This window comes from Aulostomus chinensis, chromosome 15 (assembly GCF_037954235.1).
Source record: "Aulostomus chinensis isolate RoL2024-O1b breed Wild chromosome 15, RoL_Achi_v1.0, whole genome shotgun sequence".
NCBI lineage: Eukaryota > Metazoa > Chordata > Actinopteri > Syngnathiformes > Aulostomidae > Aulostomus > Aulostomus chinensis.
Window position 1 is genome coordinate 6,252,229 of NC_141334.1, and position 17,865 is coordinate 6,270,093.

The window sequence follows — 17,865 nt, forward strand, 5'->3', positions numbered from 1 at the left end:
CTCATTCTTTGTTTCACTGATCATGGTGAAAAAAAACCACACAACAAATCGTTGCTGTGCTGCTGAAATAATCCCATGATCCCCCTTATTTACAAGGTATGGTTTGCCAGGTCTGTCTGCAATACCGCCAACTGCTTGAAATACAAAGTTTCTGAATGGAATTTGCCACAGAAATAATTATTGATGTGGGAGGTCAACAGGGAATGACCAGAGAGGCTATGGTTAACCTTGAAATAGTTGGAATCTCAAGAAGAAAAACTCACACCAGGTAGTTTTCGTCAGGCAAGAACAGAAACCTTAGGTTCGCTAAAACTATATAGAAGAAGATGGAATCTCAAAGGATTGCTTCTGCTCTGTTGTGTAATCTGTACCGCTAAGAACCAAGGATATTTTGAGACCACTGCTATGGATTTTGATTTCCTAAAAATTAAGCACTGGGTGTATTGTTTTTCGAAAGTGACACACAAATGATTATGGTCGCTGGAAGCTGACATTTTACTTGGTGTTTTTGTCTCTCAATCCTTCCTTGCATTTACCATCACCTTGGAAACCGCCAGAGACTGACATGTATCCTTTGTGCCAAGAGCCCTACCTTTGGTTGTGGACAACATTAACATTTAAATGTCATTGACATTTTAATTGAGTATAACAATTTGATTTTTGAAACCAGTTTTGGGAAAAAGAAAACGTTATGTCACCTAACTTTTGTGAATCTGGTTTCGGTGGTAATATTGCATAATGTAAATAAGAGCAAGTGAAAATTTCGTTTAAGCTGAAACAAAATATAAATAAGTCATCTGAAGCCAAAATGCATCCGTTCTTTTGTCTGTCCCTTAAGGTTCAACATGGGTGAGGGGAAAAAGGCTTTTATGTTCCCTGAGAAATCTCCATGGAAAAGCCTGCAGGATGTCTCACAACTAGTGTGTCTGGCTGAGTTCACACACTCAGCAGCTGCAGCTGATTCGTACTACGGGAGCTGCTGCTGCTGCTGCTTTGAATAAGTCACCTTTCTTTCGATCCCTACCCCCATTTTTATTATGGATAAAATATTGTTGTGACTAAGGTATCTGAATATGGATAGATACTGTTACTGTAGCACAGTACAAGATGAGAAGGACAAAGCGTCACGTAATAACGAAAACTAAATTAATCACTGAGTCATGTTAAATTAGGTTTAGAAAGCATATTTGCCTATCATTTGCTTTGCTAAGAAGGTAATGTGATGCCATTTGGAGGGTGCATGGCCCAATGAGGAACCCATTACATGGAGCAGATCAATTTAACTTGGAGATATCTATTTTTCTCTCTCTCTCTCTCTCGTTATCTATCTCCCTCTATTTATCTATCTCCCTCTCTACTCTATCTATCTCTAACTCTATCTCTCTCTTTATCTGTTTTTCTTTGTCTCTCTAGCTCTCGCTTTATCAATCTCTCTCTCTCTCTTTATCACTCTCTATCTCTCTTGCTTTATCTCTCAATATTTCTCTCTATCTCTCTCTTTATCGCTCTCTCTATCTAGGCAGGGGGATGCTCTCCCAGGGCTCCTCCTGTTTCTCATGCATTTGTGTTCAGTGACTGTGCACCTGTGCATCATTGGACACACAGTGTTTGGTCAACATGATGTCAAGCATCTATTTATTATATCATATATCCAATGGATGCTTCCAAATCCAGGACTTCTTGGTTTCCGCTCCTTCCCTGCAGCCGTAGGATACCTCAGCTTCAGCACTGGAGGTGTTCTTAAGTTAGCGGTGCACTTGACATTTCTTCTTAAAGCCTCAAGAACACAAATTGGTTCAATACGTAATAGAATAGTTCAACATCTGGGCTGGATTGTGGGTGTAAACAGCTGACACGGCACTATTCAAAATGAAAGCTGTTTGAAATGCCGTAGATTAACAGAAATGTAAAAACTGTTTCTAGGGGGCTTTGTCCATCATCCTGAAGTGACTCAGTGCTTAAAGTGTTCCAAAAACCAAATGAAGTGCAGCTTAACATTAGGAAGATGACAACATGGCTAGACTATTTATGTGTCACTTTACATCACCGTGAATGCAAAGGATGGAAGTGAGGCAAAAGTTATGTTGCACATGTTTCTTGGTTATTTGCGGTCTCCATTAATAAATTCATGGTATTTTGGGTGAAGATGCTTGAGAGAAGAAGAGGACACAATTGGAAGCTTTTCAGCTTAGAAACAAATGCAGAAGAAATGATCTGCATCAGAGTGCAGATTATCATGAATGCTAATGTAACACATCGTTGGTGAATTTGCTAAGAACAACATTGTCAAATAAATGTGTCAGTAAATTTGCAATATAAATGTCAGGGTAATACCAAAATTGCTCATGCGGCCTATGGAAGTGTGTGTGTGTGTGTGTGTGTGTGTGTGTGTGTGTGTGTTCTATCCATAGTACTTGCATGCATGGGCTTGAATTAAAATGATTGGGCTTGTGTGTGAGTGTGGGGCATGGAAGAATTTGTCAGGCTTTGTGTTTACACCTGATTACATTTTGGGTTTGTTCTGCCAGGAGTGGAATCTTAAAGTGTTTTACTGTTTGGAGAGGCACTCTAAGAAAGACGAGAGAGAAACAAACAGAGATAGAGTTGAAGAAGACAGGGAGCATAGCCACCATCTCTAATGAGATCGAGTCGCGGAAGAGTTGGAGAGCTGCGCAGCAGGAGGGCAGGCAGAGGAGATTCTGAACGTGTTGCACAACAGGGGGCTAGAAATAATTAGACGACACTGGTGGCTGGATGAAACAGCCTCTCCTGCGACTCCCTGAGAACACGACGCAAGGAAAGTTATCATAACACATGTTCAGCACTCTCACTAGAGGCCCCTTGTATGGAGACGCACACACCATCAGGGCAACGCTAATTGCCATTTAGGCCAACATTTATTGACATTAGCTGAAATCCCACTTTGGGAAATTTACTTGAGACACAATAGGATAACAACAGCAACTGTGAGACCTGAGGGAAGAAGAAGAGGAGGAGGAGGAGGAGGAGACTCAGCGAAGTGTCTGGTTACTCAGAGTAATTACCAGTTAGGGTTGTAATCATAGCGAGTAAAAACATCTGACCTCTGTGTGAAGGAATTACACCAAACAGGTATAATTACATGGAGGCTCAATCCCAAACTTGCCCTCATCCTCTTGTCCCCTGAGGAGGGTATAAAAGCTTTAGAAAACCCTTGCTCGCCTCTTCCCCTGAAAACAGGAAGCCGTTGTCACTACGGTTACGTAAAACCTTTTTATTTTTGCAACATCTTTTTTATGTTAAACATATTTTCCTGCTTGGTCCTTTGCCTGATGAGGGCTTAAGCCTTTACAGCAGTCCCTGTAAGGGCAGAACATCCACTAACAACACGCACAGCCTTTGCTATAAAATAAAGACTTATTTTATTGATGCTGCATGTATCAGGGTCAAGTGTATTTAGGGACAAAGTGCTTCAAGTTTTACCATCACTACATATTCCATAAGGAGAGTATGATATGTTATAAGCTAATGTGCAGGATCAAAAATAATACTTCAAGTCAGAAAGAGGGAATGTGCATTTGTATGATGTTTCCTCCATCCTCAGTTAACCGTTGAAGAGTCGGCTTTGATGAACTCTTCTGTGGAAAGGCATTGTTTTCAGCTCTGGGTCAATAATAGGTTTGGGATTCAGCTCGTGAATCTGCCCGTCCACAAATAAACAAGAACTGAAAAGTGACGAAACAAATTAACAAGTGACAAAAAGTGGCCAGACAGATATCAAATATTCACAACTTGCAGGAATAATTGCGGTAGGTCTTTATCAGGGTTTAAATCCTTCCTGACGCCCTTCAATAACTTCTGAATCTTCATGTTTCGTCACAGCTTTTCTTCAGAGAGCCTTAAATGCCAGTGGACAAACAGATTTTCATGTCCATATTGACCGTTATCATTGGGGGATGGGTAGAGGATGTGCCAGTTACATTTATTCCTTCAGCCTGCAAAGTTTACTGTACTATATACAGTATATACTGTATACATTCAGTTGGATAAGAAGTCAAGCTGTGTCTGTTGTGGTTGCTTTCAGGAGTATCTTACACTGTGCAGTATGACGTGGCAGTGATGGAAGGAAAAAAACCCATGTTTCAACATACCTGGCATTTCTCATACTTGTCCATCCACTGTGTAACTGGGTGACATTTAAGTTAAAAGTGACGCAACGGTAAAATGCACGCTTTAATTTGAGTCAGAGAGGATGAAAAGTCCAATTAAATGCAGCATGAATTATCATTTTTCAAAGGAAGTGTAAATATGAAAATGAGAAATATTGAGAGGCCAACACCCCTTTTCTACCTCTCTACCCAAATGATAAAACCATAAAACTGCTGCACGGTGTGCATTCATCCAAGCTGCAACAATTACAATCACATGGCTGGGTTCCAGTTATCCAGCCAGGATCCCTTGTGGTATTCCTGGATTATTTCACACCTATAGACCTATTCAGATGAAGTGTGCCTCAACAGGAACCATGTAGCCACAGAACGCAGCGGTCCAAAGGTAAATAGGAGCAAAATGATACTCAGATATATTAAAGAACCATCTATGTGCAATGAATAAAGGAGGTATTTCCAGTTTAGACTTGACATCACATCAAACTCTGCCGTGCTCTGTTAGGAGGGTTTCGACAGTCTTTTTGTGCTGGTTTCACACACGCATAGCTACATGCGTATCTGCTTCACTACAGCGGGTTAATGTATTTCTAAATGATGCTAAGCTTTCTGCAGGCGTTTGCACTCACACTACAACACTTGGTATTTTTCTTATTCACTTCAAACTCCATTATTAGCCTGAGGAGGTGTTTGTGACTGCACTCTTTGGTAATAAGATCCGACAAAAAGAGAGTCACACGGGTGTCATTTCAGCACTTTAATATGTTTGTGTATTGCCCACTGTTGCTTTATATCACCATGTCGATGACAGGATGTAAATGCAGTCGGTGATGGTGGGGACTAGTAGAATTCAAGTACGATCCCAGTGCATCCATCCAGTGTTGTGGGCGAAGCCGCTGAATTATAAATCAATACCAACTAAGATGGTATCAATGACGAACCCCCCAGGAAGCCTTTACATGAACCCTGTACTTAATGCTTGCTTCTCCATGAAGTTTCCTCCCTCATACTCCAATTAACTGCAAACATGAGTCATCTGATAGAATCAGCAACTGTGACTGTGGAAATTGATCCTCAGGTTAACAATGATAGACATGATTTGTCACTGCTTTTTGTGGTATAATCAAAGACACTTTACGTATAAAATAAACAAAAAGGAAATGCAGTTGCAGTTGCATTGGTAAATGGCATAAAGCAGCTCGGTGGATTTAATTAGACGTAAAATGTAACATTTTTGCAAAATAAAAGACAGAGGTTTGTGTTTTAGGTCAGGGGGGGGGGCAGTGGAGTCTGATTTTGAGTTCTGAGAAGATTTTTGAGTTAGATGAGCGAGTTTGACTTCTTGTTTGGTGAGGGAACTGTTGGACCAGCAGTGGCCAATGCTCTGTCCCCCAACCGGGTCCTAGTGCTCAGGGTCAAAGGTTGGCATCAGTTGATCTGAGCTGATGGGTGGGGATGTGGCCCTGAAGGCTTGTCAGGTGTGAGATTATTGAGATGTACAGACACTGAAGAGGGATGCAAGCAACAACGCTCCCCTCTATAACCTGACTTGTTGGTCTGCTGTCAGGGAGGATTTTTGTGTGGAAGATCATGTTTTAAAAACCAGTGTACAGGTTCAGAATGGCAGTTTTAGTAAATGCCAGATGTGCTGGCCCTCTCAGTGGGTCACAAGGCTGCCACCATCAGCATAATGAGGATAGAAATACAGGGAAAAAATTGACCCGTTGCATGAAGCCAACTTGACAAAATGCTCTAACTGGGGGTTACATGGTTCCAAAATGGCTGAAAGTCCCCCTGATGAAGACAGGTGCGGTGGTTGTGACCTTGGTCACCTCCTCCCACCCTGGTCCAGATGAGAGGTCCCAAGGGTTGATTCTTTCTCAGTCTGACCTTGCTCATATATCGTAGTGGCAAGATATTATAAAACAAGCCATTTTCTGCTCCCACCATTAGTTTGTGGTTGTTCACCACCAGTAATTCAATCTATATTTCTGACATAGTTTGTAGTTTCACTGGTATATCAATTTAACCAGTGATGAAGGGTTTTGTCAACAAATGCTTTTTTGCCTCCTGCCTGCATTTTAAAATTTTTCATTTTAAATTTTCTTTTAATATAATGCCAGATTTCTAACCGTCTTTGCACCACAGTGGCAGAATCCTACACGTCTCTGCCAAATCACCCACATCTTGGAAGATCCTGTCTGAACGGGGGACATTGTGATGAAAAATGAAATACAAACATGTGATAAGAATATATCTGAAAGATGCTCCAACCACATTTGGGTTGAGGCCTACATTATTCATGAACGTCACATCAGTCAACATATTTCTTCACCTTTTAGTTCACTTTAATATTCAGTTCAGTGATTTACTGCACTTCCAGCTACACTGGGACTCTCCTTTCTTGCACACAGCTGCAGGTAATCATACTGGCTTGCCCCCCTTTACATTTCCCGTTCTCTTAAACTGCGGTAAGATAAAATGGACTAAGAGCTTACATCCATCAGGGGATGGGACCTACAGTGACTTTACTAGACATTGTGGGATCATTAGGGCCTTTAGACTTGATGGGATATTGTGTTTTTATGAGCTCTGTGCAGTAATCTATTAATAAGGCTGACACGCCATTAGGCTTTATTGATGTCCAATGCGTGGGCTCACATGAAAACACCATTATTTGTCACGATCAAAGTTTAACGCTGACACGCAGTGATTTAGCAGCGCCACAGGCGACTGAGACCCCCGTCTTTAACCTTCAAAGACATCCAGGTTGATGAGATACACGTGTTTTACAACCAAACTGACACAGCGTCAGTTTTTTAAGTTATCAGATTATGGATTAGGACACAAAGTGAACCTCAGGGAAGGAGCCACATTTACAAAGTCAGAGTTTAGCCCAAACCCAAGGGGGTCCGGGGAGCATGTTTACTCTGGGAGATTCCTTGTTAACAAAACCTATTTAGACTTTTTGCCAAACCATCTCAGACAATAGAATATTGAGCAACCTGTACATCTTTTGGAGAAAAAAAACCAACCAGCATATTAGCTGCCCATGAAAATCTTCCTGCTGAGCCCACATCCTTTTGTTGCCGCCTTTTCTCTGACAGTTTTGTCAGTCTAAAAACAGGTAAAATGTAAACACAGCAACCTTTCTGTCAGCTCTGCATTTATCCCCTGGAAAAGACTTCAAACTAAATAAAATGATTTAAGACAAAAATATCAAGGATTCTGATCATGAGCATGTAAAAGATCACATCATTTTTCTGTTTTTTTTTTCCTACATTTTGTTTTTACTTCTCTCTCACTTCCCTCATTCTCACTTCTCATCTTGTCGTCCTTCCTCTCCTGCTCCTCTCCTGTGTTATTGCCCCCAGTGTCTCACCTGGCTCCTTTCAAAGTAATTAGCTGTTGTCAGCTCGCTACCTGTCATTAGAGAGATGGTAAGAAAATGACAAAAAAAAAAAAAGTATTTCAAACATCTTAAGATTCAGGACTTAAGAGAAAACATACAGGGCTACAGCCCAAGAGGCCACACCTGATAAATTAGACTTCTTTCTTAAATCCTACAAAACAGCAGCCTGAAGTTGTGCATGTGCTTGAGTAACAATTTTCTCTCTGCTGATGTCTCATTTATTAAAGGAGGGTACATCTTTTATTGGTTTCGTGATTTTTGTATTGCTGAGTTAATAGATTTTTCAGCACGGAGTAATATTCCTGCAGAACAACTTGCTAGTGCAGACTTTCTTCGCTTCCCTCCGGGGAAATCGAATATGTATTTGCCGTCCTCTTAGGATTTTAAAAGGGTTAAGCAACATTAATAATTTCTAAAAACATAAAAGAGGAAATGTGCCTTTTTATGTATTGTAAGTACTTCTGCCAGATAAGCATTTGGATGAGTTTAGAAGAGGTTGAAGAAAGGTAATTGGTTAGAAGAGAAGACATTGTGATCAGCAGAGGAACCTTGATATCGGCAGCAGAGCCCAGAAACACATAATATCCAGTTTTACCAGTAAAGGAAGACTCATTTGTTGACCTTCAACTGTCATTCGTTCAAGGTGTTGACTTTAATTTAGAACTTAAAAAAAAAACCAAACATTTGGAATGTATCCAAATAGTTTTTGAGAATATTTAATGATTCAGCTTCAATTTAAACACCTTTTTAATTGGAGAACAGCACTTAGGCAGAATATAACCCTTGATTAAAGATTAAAAGATAAAAAAAAGAACAACGCATCCCCATTTCAAGATGTTAAATATCCTCATTTTAAAATTTTGTCCTCAACTGACAATGGATCTCATTTGAGGTTGAAGGCACACAAGGACTTGAGATCATCCTGTCTTAGACCTCGTTCAGACTGCAGGAAATTGATTATTGCATCAAGTGATGGCATCAGATGTCTTGTGTCCAGATATTGCTATGGTTACAATGTACGCCTCAGTAACAATGCATGATGGCTTTCCAAAGCAAAAGGATGAGAGGTGTTTTCAAGACTGTCAGTTCATGGTGCTGAACTCCTCTGTAGCACCTTCAACTCACTGATGGGGAGGAAGCTGGTATTCATCATGATGTACCGTGCTGCAGTCATGGCAGCCTTCACTGCGCAGCAAGAGCAATGGTACCATCTGCATGGAGTGACTGGTGGAAAGCGTTGTCTGTGAAGACAGCCTGTGAATGATGCAAAAGACACTTTGAAATTCTATTTGCGTGTGAGACAAACTAGAAAATTGAAGGGAAATCACATTTCAAACCTCCTGCCAATGTTGTTTTGGGCAGATTTGCAAAAATCACTTTTTTTTCCTCATGCAGGCCTTTTTAAAAATCCATCTGGATACAATCTTATGTCAAAAAAAAAAGAAAAGAAGAAAAAAAAGTTAAGATTTAGGCAGGAAGTCTCAACAAGGCCTGACACATTGTGTTTAACACCATTTTGTGTCAGGCTGCTGAGGGCATCCCAGTCACACTGGTCCTTGTATGCTCCATTGCTGCTGTGGGTGGTCAAGCCCTGTTGGTCAGGAATAACTTCCAGACACTCTGATGACAAACAACAATTATCTGTTGTTACACCTGGATTTCGATCTATCTTCCTCCTCCAGAGAGTCCTCCTCAGCTTCTCAACTGCCCTTTTTTGGAGGAGATTTTCCAGGTCAGCAAGCCAAGGTGAAAACCAAAACAACGCACATGAGTGGCCACACATAGTGGAGAGAACAAACACGTGCAGAACTGCACGCACACATGCACACTTGCAGACGAACCGTGGTACACACTCCTCCTTCCTCTCTACTGGACATATGGAAATGTCAGTGCTTCCCCTGGGATGTTCACTAATGTCAGGACATGTGGCTGGTATGGACCTGGGCCACACGTACACATGCTGTCCAGCTGTGTCAGGGACCGCCGGCCAACCTGCGCCTCCCCCTTGTGGACCCCCTTCTGCCTTCACCCCCAAGAGGGAAACTAATTGTGAACATTATTGATTGCCACGGCAGATCTGCACTGTCCAGCGGGTAAATAAGATGGATGGAGTTGTCAGGTTGTCATCAGGCAAGGTTTTTTGACAGCATGCCTCAGGGCGTGTACAACACAGCCCAGGTTAACTGAGGCGTACACACAGCAGTGAGGTGGTACAGAGCTCCAGCTTTGACTTTGGACAGAAATACAGGCCATGAAAGGCGTCCTACTTTAGAAAACGGTTTATACTAATGATGACGATGTTGCCATACAGAGAAGTGATTATTTATGACTGACCATCAAGTTCTTTCTTTAACCTCATGGTATTCACATAGTTTGAGTTTCCTCCCTTGAGTCTTGCATATCAGTCTGTGCCCCCACTAAAATGGAGCTGACTCTGTCACTCAAAACAAGAAAAAAATGACATTAAGAACTGCTTTTGAGCTAAATGCCCAGCATGTTGCCTGTGATGGTGCCGCCATGTTCACATTGAGTCCATGAACCACTGACTGTAGTTTCATTGTTGCAGTTTAGCCAGAGCTGTTCTTCCTTGGCTCCTTATACCAGGTAATGAAGAGTTTAATACTAGTTTTTGGTACATTAGATACTGAACCATCAGCACAAACTTGTCACATGGGAAGTTTGGCTCTATTCAATATGCTGCACTTCAGCTGGGATCCTCCTGGAGAGAAATGTCGTTAATCATTAACAGGCCTCCAGAATGTAGTGCACATTGTGTTTGGTAATTTTGCAGCTTATGTCATGTTGATGATGAGCACTGTGGCAGAGCTGAAGAACTTTTGAACATGCAGGGTAATATTAGAATTTCTCAGTATGTAAGGGATTAAGCAAAGAGTTTTCCAAACATGTACGCATCTCTGAATATGCGTTGACTGATGTTGTCCCCTCCTGATTTTTTTTTCATTTCAGTGTTTTCTGTAAAATGATCTCTCCTGACACTAAAGCACCAATTAGAAAGCCTTATATCAGTGAAAACACCTGCTCAACATTCATCCAGGCTTTTACACCCACACCTGAACTGCTCTCAGTTCCTGTCAATGATTTTGTAAACGGTTTCAGTTCTGTGCCATTGGAGATCAACTTTTCTCAGAAGGGGAAAAAAAAAAAAAGTACCATGGAGGAATGCCATACTGATGACAGCACATAAAGAATAGACAGGTAGAACGTAGGTGGCAAAAGGAGCTCCAGGTTTATGACATCCATAAAGAGACTGTGCTCCTATAAATCCATAACCCATGTAAAAAGATTTAAGGTTTGGCTTATTCACTGCTCTTGACAGACTAACAAACCCCCCCCCCCCCCCCCCAAGCATCAGTCCCTCTGCTGTCCTCCAAGTCATCTGTATCTTTTAAAATTCTGAGCACAGCAATTCCCACATGCTACCTGCGCCTCCACAAAAAACAAGTTAATTTGGTACGTTCTAACCAGGGAGAAGAAGAAGAAAATATTTCAGACCTCATGATTACCTAACTCTGACCCGCCACACTTGTTGAAGAATGTTTTCACTGCATGCAATCAGATGTGTGATAAGGTTCTCTTCAGTCCTTCAGTTCAACATAAAGACAAATCTGATGTTGGCCCCCAACACATTCATGCTGGATGCATTAATGCGCAGAATGCTGCTGTCGAAGACTTTACCAAGGGTGGACCATCCATCTGGTTTAACAGCCACTGCATCCTTGGGCCAGATGATTTATTCATTTATTCCATGTTGTGGCTGACTAGCTTGGTAGATAAATGCTCAGCATTTGTTTGTTTCCTACAACTATCTCTGGGCTAACAGAATTACATCCGTGGAAACTCACACCATGCCCCCTCCTCACATTGTGAATGAGAAGGCAGAGGTGGCAGGGTGACTGTGAGAAGAGATTAAAGAAGGTGAAAATCTAGTCGAGCAGAAGATGAGACAATGCCATCAGCAAAGCTATCAAATGTGCCAAGCTCAGATTTATTTGCAGGGACGGGGGCTGCAGCAGCACCTCGACAGGAGTAGTATCACCTGTACGAGACGTAGGAAGCCATGCCCACGAGGGGCAGCGGGAGGGACAGCAGGATGGACACGAGGAGTTTGAGGAGGGCAGAGTTGTTGAACAGCAGTAATAGAAGAACATGCAGTCCTGACCAGGCTGAATGAGACTGATTATTGGTGGATATCTGCTGTGTTGGCTCCTCTACTTGATGTCCTGTGGAGCAGCACTCGTGTTTGCAGTATTGTCTAAACTGATTGATCTTGGCTGCTGTTGCAAGCTTCCTGTGGCATCCATATGATTAAATGCTTGAATGAATTTTTGTAAATTTGGTCAGTGATTAATTATGCAAGAAATGTATGATTGGAAACATGCACTTTTCATGACAATCATTGGATTATTGGTTTTTCAGATTTGTCAAAAGCTTTCATGCTGTCACAGTGTGGGGCTGCAGCTGACACCTACTTTTGTCATCAATTTTAAACCTACTGTATAGTTTGTTCAACGCTCAACACAACTCTACAAAGTGACAGGCGTTGGACCACTGGATAGACAAAAGAAGCAAAAATGACCAAAAAGCAGCAAATTGTTCTATTTAAGAGCATACAAGCAGCATACATCATTTTTTTTTCTTGAAAAAGGTTGAAATAATTAAGTGATCAGTGGGTGATTAATTCTTCTAATGGACTAATTAATCAGTTTATTACTCCATCTTTTTTTTCATAACGTCTTCTATTAACCTTATGTCTGAATAAATGAACCTGCCCTACCTTGCTTTATGCCGCTGACAATTGAGATAAAATCTGTAAAGTAGAAATTCATGGCCAGGCGTTCATGCGTGGCACTTGCTTGTACATGCATGACCATGAATCAGTATCATACTAAATTCATGAACGATAAGTATGTCGATCATGTCTCAGGAACTAGAACATTATTTTTGTGTCATCGCAACACGACTCCCTTAAATTAACTCCAGGGCTTAAAACCTGGCTTCATAGTCATCATGTAGACACCATCAACAGTTTCATGGATCACGACATACGTTTGCTGACAGAATAATGTCACTCATTTTGCATGTGTGCCTCTCACTGCTGTATTAAGATTCATAAGGCTCCTCTAAAGCCAGAGGAGAGAAGTGAATATGAAGCAGGGCCGTCAGTATTCATGTGACTCCTCTCTGCTCACCAGACTTTCCAGATTGTGAGCAAAGTAAACACTGCTCTGGGCAAGGATTGCTTTCTAAAGGCTGATTTAGGATGAGGATTTGAACCATTATAATGACAATTAATATAGGAGAACCAGAGATGCCTTAGTTGACCCTCTTCTAATGCACCACCCTCTCACCACAAGCTGATGCATTTAAATGATTCTGAGGATGATTTGCATTCTGAGTAATGAGGTGAAGACAGATCAGGTTCTATAACATGTGAAATGATAGATAGGCACAAAAATTAAGATCTGGGAAGCCTGCTCTGAAAGATTCAACGTGATGAGTCATATGTTGATGGCAAGAAGAAATTAATGCTAAACTCTCTGCCCAGCAAGTCATGTGGTCAGTCTGTTATGCCCTCAGTTCCCTGTGATAAAATTAGTCATTTCTACATAAGACATCTGTATTTATTTATTTATTCTGTGTAGACAGATTAATCAGCAAAACTCACATTCAGGCAATTTCCGGAAACTTGGCTTCTCATTCCACAAGTTATGAGAAATGCATCGGGGAGCGTAATATGGCTGCCGTGTTTTTACTACTGCTCAGTGAGGATCAGCTGGTTGTGCATGCTCAAGGGCACATCTCCCACACTTTTAATGAATCACAGGAGTGATTAGAGTTTACTTAACCAAACTTATGTTTAGAAACTATAGAGAGTTTAGACAGTACATTACCTCTCCTCACACCTGTCATTCCTCTTTTGGCCACAAGTTGTTCTCAGTGTGCCCCACCCTTCATCAAGGCCCTGATCTTCTCGTCTGCATCGGCTTGTGAGCCCAGTATTCTAAGGGAAATGTAGCCTGCCCAGCCAGATCACATGTTGAATCTGATTCCCTGTTTAATTGCCTGCCTTTGCTCATTTTACTTTTTCCTTCTTCTTTACTGACAAATTGGCTGTGAAATAGTTAAAGAAGAACTTTAAGAGAAGTTTCAGTCCTGCTCACCTCAACAAATCTTGCCACTTGCTGTGTAAAGTGGTTGTGAATGCAACCCCCTTGAAATCCTGTATGCAAGCATTTCAGAGCACACATGCACACTTTCTGTTGACTCTGCTTCCCCTCCTCGGACGCCTGAACAGTCCGAAAATTAGAAGTCATTACAATAGCGTTCATCAAATATGTCTCCCACACATCTGTCATTTTTGCGATTTTCTGACAGCAGATCAGTCTGAAACATTTCAAGGAGTAATGGAACAAGAGGGAGCAACTACACAGGTTTTTCAGATTCAGAGCTGCAGGCGACAGGCTGCAACTTCAACTTTTCTTTGAGGAAACAAACTTCTTTCACTATGCTGTGCGTATTTGGAGACTTGCGTCAAGCGCAGCATGAAATCGGATCACGACTGCTGACAGACTGATGGAAATGGGGCAATTATTGCCTGACCTCTTTATTGGAATGACAATAGTTTGTTTTGCTTCCCTCAGAATTCTGGAGACAGTAGTATTAGACTGCACTTGCTGTTACCACCAATAATTGGAGACGTTTCCAAATCAAACAGGACTGAAATCTTCAGAATTGTTGCATTTACCACGTGGTTATTGTAGTATTCATGATGGCACGGCCTCCTAGCCTTCATTAAGAAGTCATTTTGACCCAAAGTGTAACTTTTATGGATCTGACCAAGCTTAAACACAGTGTTGTCACTGTGTAATTACTTTCAACTGTGGTTTGCAACAGCTGCAGGTAAAGACATCACTGATGCTGGAGGCTGAAGCCCCTGCTGTGACGTCTTTCCCCCCCAAATAGGAAAAGATCATCAAGAAAGAGAGAGGAAGTGGAAATGACGCAAACAATGGAGAAAAAAAAAGCCTTTGACTGATTTTTATTGCAACGTTTTATGAAGTGCGTGGTGCTGCTCCAGAGTGGAGCAGTTTAAGGTCCCTCAACAATTACAGAGGATGGAGGCAAGTTGTGCTTCTAAGCTAAGAACATGGAGGTGTAGGAGACACAGCACTAGTTCATCACCAGCATGTATATGTATACAAAGCCTTTACACGTATGTAGGTAGATGTACATGCAAATCACATGATTGTCATTGGTGTGTTATTGTCTGGTGCCCCCATGTCTTTGTGTGGATGTGTCAAATGCCTCCACCATGAATGCATTTTGATGTTAAATTTTGAGGACTCGTTGATCCCAGGCTATCCGTTTCCTCTTGGAGGAAGGCCCTGTGAACCCTCGACTCATCACAAAGCGTATTTTATTTTTTTATTATTTCAGGACAACACGCAATGATGAGCTCATACCAAAGTACACGTAAATGTGCCAGATTGTAGCCCAAGGGCTAATTTCCAGCTGTAGTCCAAAACTGTCAGAATGCCATGAAATCAATGCGCTGGACCATGATTGTTAGCAGCCGCTAACACATCCAGTGATGTATGATGATGGCTATATCCACCTGTGTGTATTCTGTATGCGCTGCTGTTCTCTGGCTATAAAAACACCCAAAGTGCAGCACTTTAGTCCCTGGGACTTCATTCACTAATTGAGAATGTCAAATGCAAATGTGTGCATTATGTTAATGTAGTACAACACTTTCAGACCTACACAAAGATTTTGAAATAGATTTATGGACATATAAAGCAGGGAAACTGTATTTTGGTGTCTATAAAAACACTGCTGCTGTTTTGCTGCTTTCCTGACATGACTGCTTCTTGCAGCGTTTTAATTTCAACACTTAATGGTCCTTAATGGGACTTTTTGGATTTTATTTTTTTCAATCTAGAAAGAATGACTTCATGTTAGCATCAGTGTAATCTGACTGGTAAATAATGTTGGTGCTGCCAGAAGGTGCTATGAGTCACAGTGGCTCCATGATCAGTGGTAATGGAAAGCCTGGCAGTCAGCAGGCATTTCTGTCAAGCAAGATGGGAAGCGGCTGCAGACAGTTTGGGTGAGTGTTTCGTCTGGCAAATGATATTTACATGTTGAACCTCTGCTCCCCACCAGCTCCTATTTTCCTCAAGAGGGTCCCGCATTGCCTTGCTCTGCACGACGGCAGACCATTTACAGCAGAATGCTTCATTCTGCCTCAACTATCATTGGTGGTGTGACAAAAGAAGTGAAAGTCAACAGATTATGTTTACTTCCAGAACAGAGCTTATCAAAGCGTCATTAGGCCGCTGTGATGCTCCCTTTTTATATTTGCGGCTAATGATCCGTGTAATATCTGTCCTTTCCCCTCGGATGTGCCGTTTTCCATCAAGGCCAGGCTATTTGGAATACTGTGTGTGGGCTATATAGGGGTCTGGTGTGTGTTGGTGTGTGTGTGAGTGTGATCTGTTTTTCAAATGATATGAATGACTCTTGTAGATGAGTAGAAAATCACAAGGACACAATCCCCTTGCATTTACTTACCTTGGAACAGAGCAGATCCTCACACTGATGAACATGAGGAGACGATGTTCAGAACTGATTTAATCAGCCTTTTTGAGAACATTGATTACATGAATCAATGCAATACCCTAACAAATGACTCTGATGCGACTGGGTCGCTTGAGGTGACGAATCGAATCATGACCTGACTCAGCAGCTCCGTCCAGCTCTACAGAACATTTCTTTCAGTCTGTTTCTGGTTTTGTAGCATTCATCTTTTTTGTTTGTTTTTCTGGTTGACTCTTACTGCTCCCGTCAGAATAGTTTTAATCTGAAGGAGGCAGCTGTTACAATGAAAGACACACACTGCACCTCATAACAAAGTTGGAGGCAACTGTCGGGCATTTTACCGTGTATTCCGTTACCTTACGCCATTTGTAATTAAAAGACGTCAAAGGAATGCAACGTAAAATGCCTGAAAATGGGCTTCAACTTTTGTCGCTCCAGGTGAAGTCTGGCCAGATGTCTGTGCTGCAGAGGTCTGATGGAGGCTGGTAACTGGTCCAGGCAGGAGATAACAAGTGCTTGAGCAGAACCGGCTGTTGTGGCAATGTAATAGTTAAAGAACTGGAACATTCCCGAAATCTTTTTGGAACGGAAAATGGAGCCAAAAAATGAATTATCTTAATATATTGAAATATTGTACTTATTGGCCAGGTGGCCAGCAACCATCTTTTCAGGGAAAATATTCATCTTATAAGTGATAGTGTCAATACTGTGTGCCACCTGGTTCCTCAGCCCCAAGCTTTTATCAGTCCGGAATCTTTTTTTCCCCATAATTGGTCTAACGCATCAGTCCTTTAACACCTTTTTGTCCTTTTTTTCTAATCTGTTGACATATTTTACACCCAAGTATGAAGAGTTTCCACACATTCATAATAAAAAGGACGTTTTATTTCTGTTTTTTTTTTTTTTTTTTTGCTTCTGAAACTGAATTTGACCTTTCCGAACTCACCTTGAAACACTTCTCTGCTGTATACCAACACAAACTGCTCTTCTGACAGCAGCAGCTGGACCATGTGTACTCCTGTGTGTGGAAAAGTGGATTAACATGACGGCAGCCTGTACATATGGCAGAGATCAAACAATTAACCTGCTAGTGATTGGCCCTGCCATTAGAGTGCAGTAATTAGAGCTAAGTGGCCCTGAGACCAGACTGGAGTAATTGGAAAACTTGCTGCAGGGAAGAGTCCGACTCCTCACGTCTGTGTGAGGATGTGTGACCTCGGGCCTTTCAACTCTTTACAGGCTTAAACAATGTCGTTCTTCTATGGTTTCATGTGTTTATTAATTCAGTGACAGCATTGATAGACCTTGTTCAACAAGATACACGGTACAAGATGTTGTATTAATAAAGTGCTGTCTGATCTGATGCCCACATTGCGACTAATGGTAATTCTGGACCACCTTAAAACAAACCAGCAGTTTGGGTTTAAATGACAATTTCTCTAAGATCTGGAGACCTTCAACATGATGGTTAAACCAAGACTCAGGTTGTTCACTTTTCTGTTCCTCCGGCAGTGCGGCGGCCTATTCTGTTGCCTACCAACGGGGGGGGGGGGGGGGGGGGGGGCGGTGTGCCGGTGTGCCGGTGTGCCGGTCCAGTTCTCTGTGTTGCCTCTGGCTTGGTTGCAGGTTCACACTGACACGGTTTGTCAGTGGGTGGGAGGCTGGATGAGTGTACTGGTTGCTCCA

The 17,865-nt window shown here is 41.8% G+C and overlaps 1 protein-coding gene across 3 annotated transcripts in view; it reads left to right on the forward strand.

Annotated features, from left to right (window-relative positions):
* Positions 1–17,865, forward strand: part of fstl4 (follistatin-like 4) — a 214,138-nt gene that overhangs the window by 971 nt on the left and 195,302 nt on the right. The gene's annotated exons all lie outside the window — the stretch shown is intronic.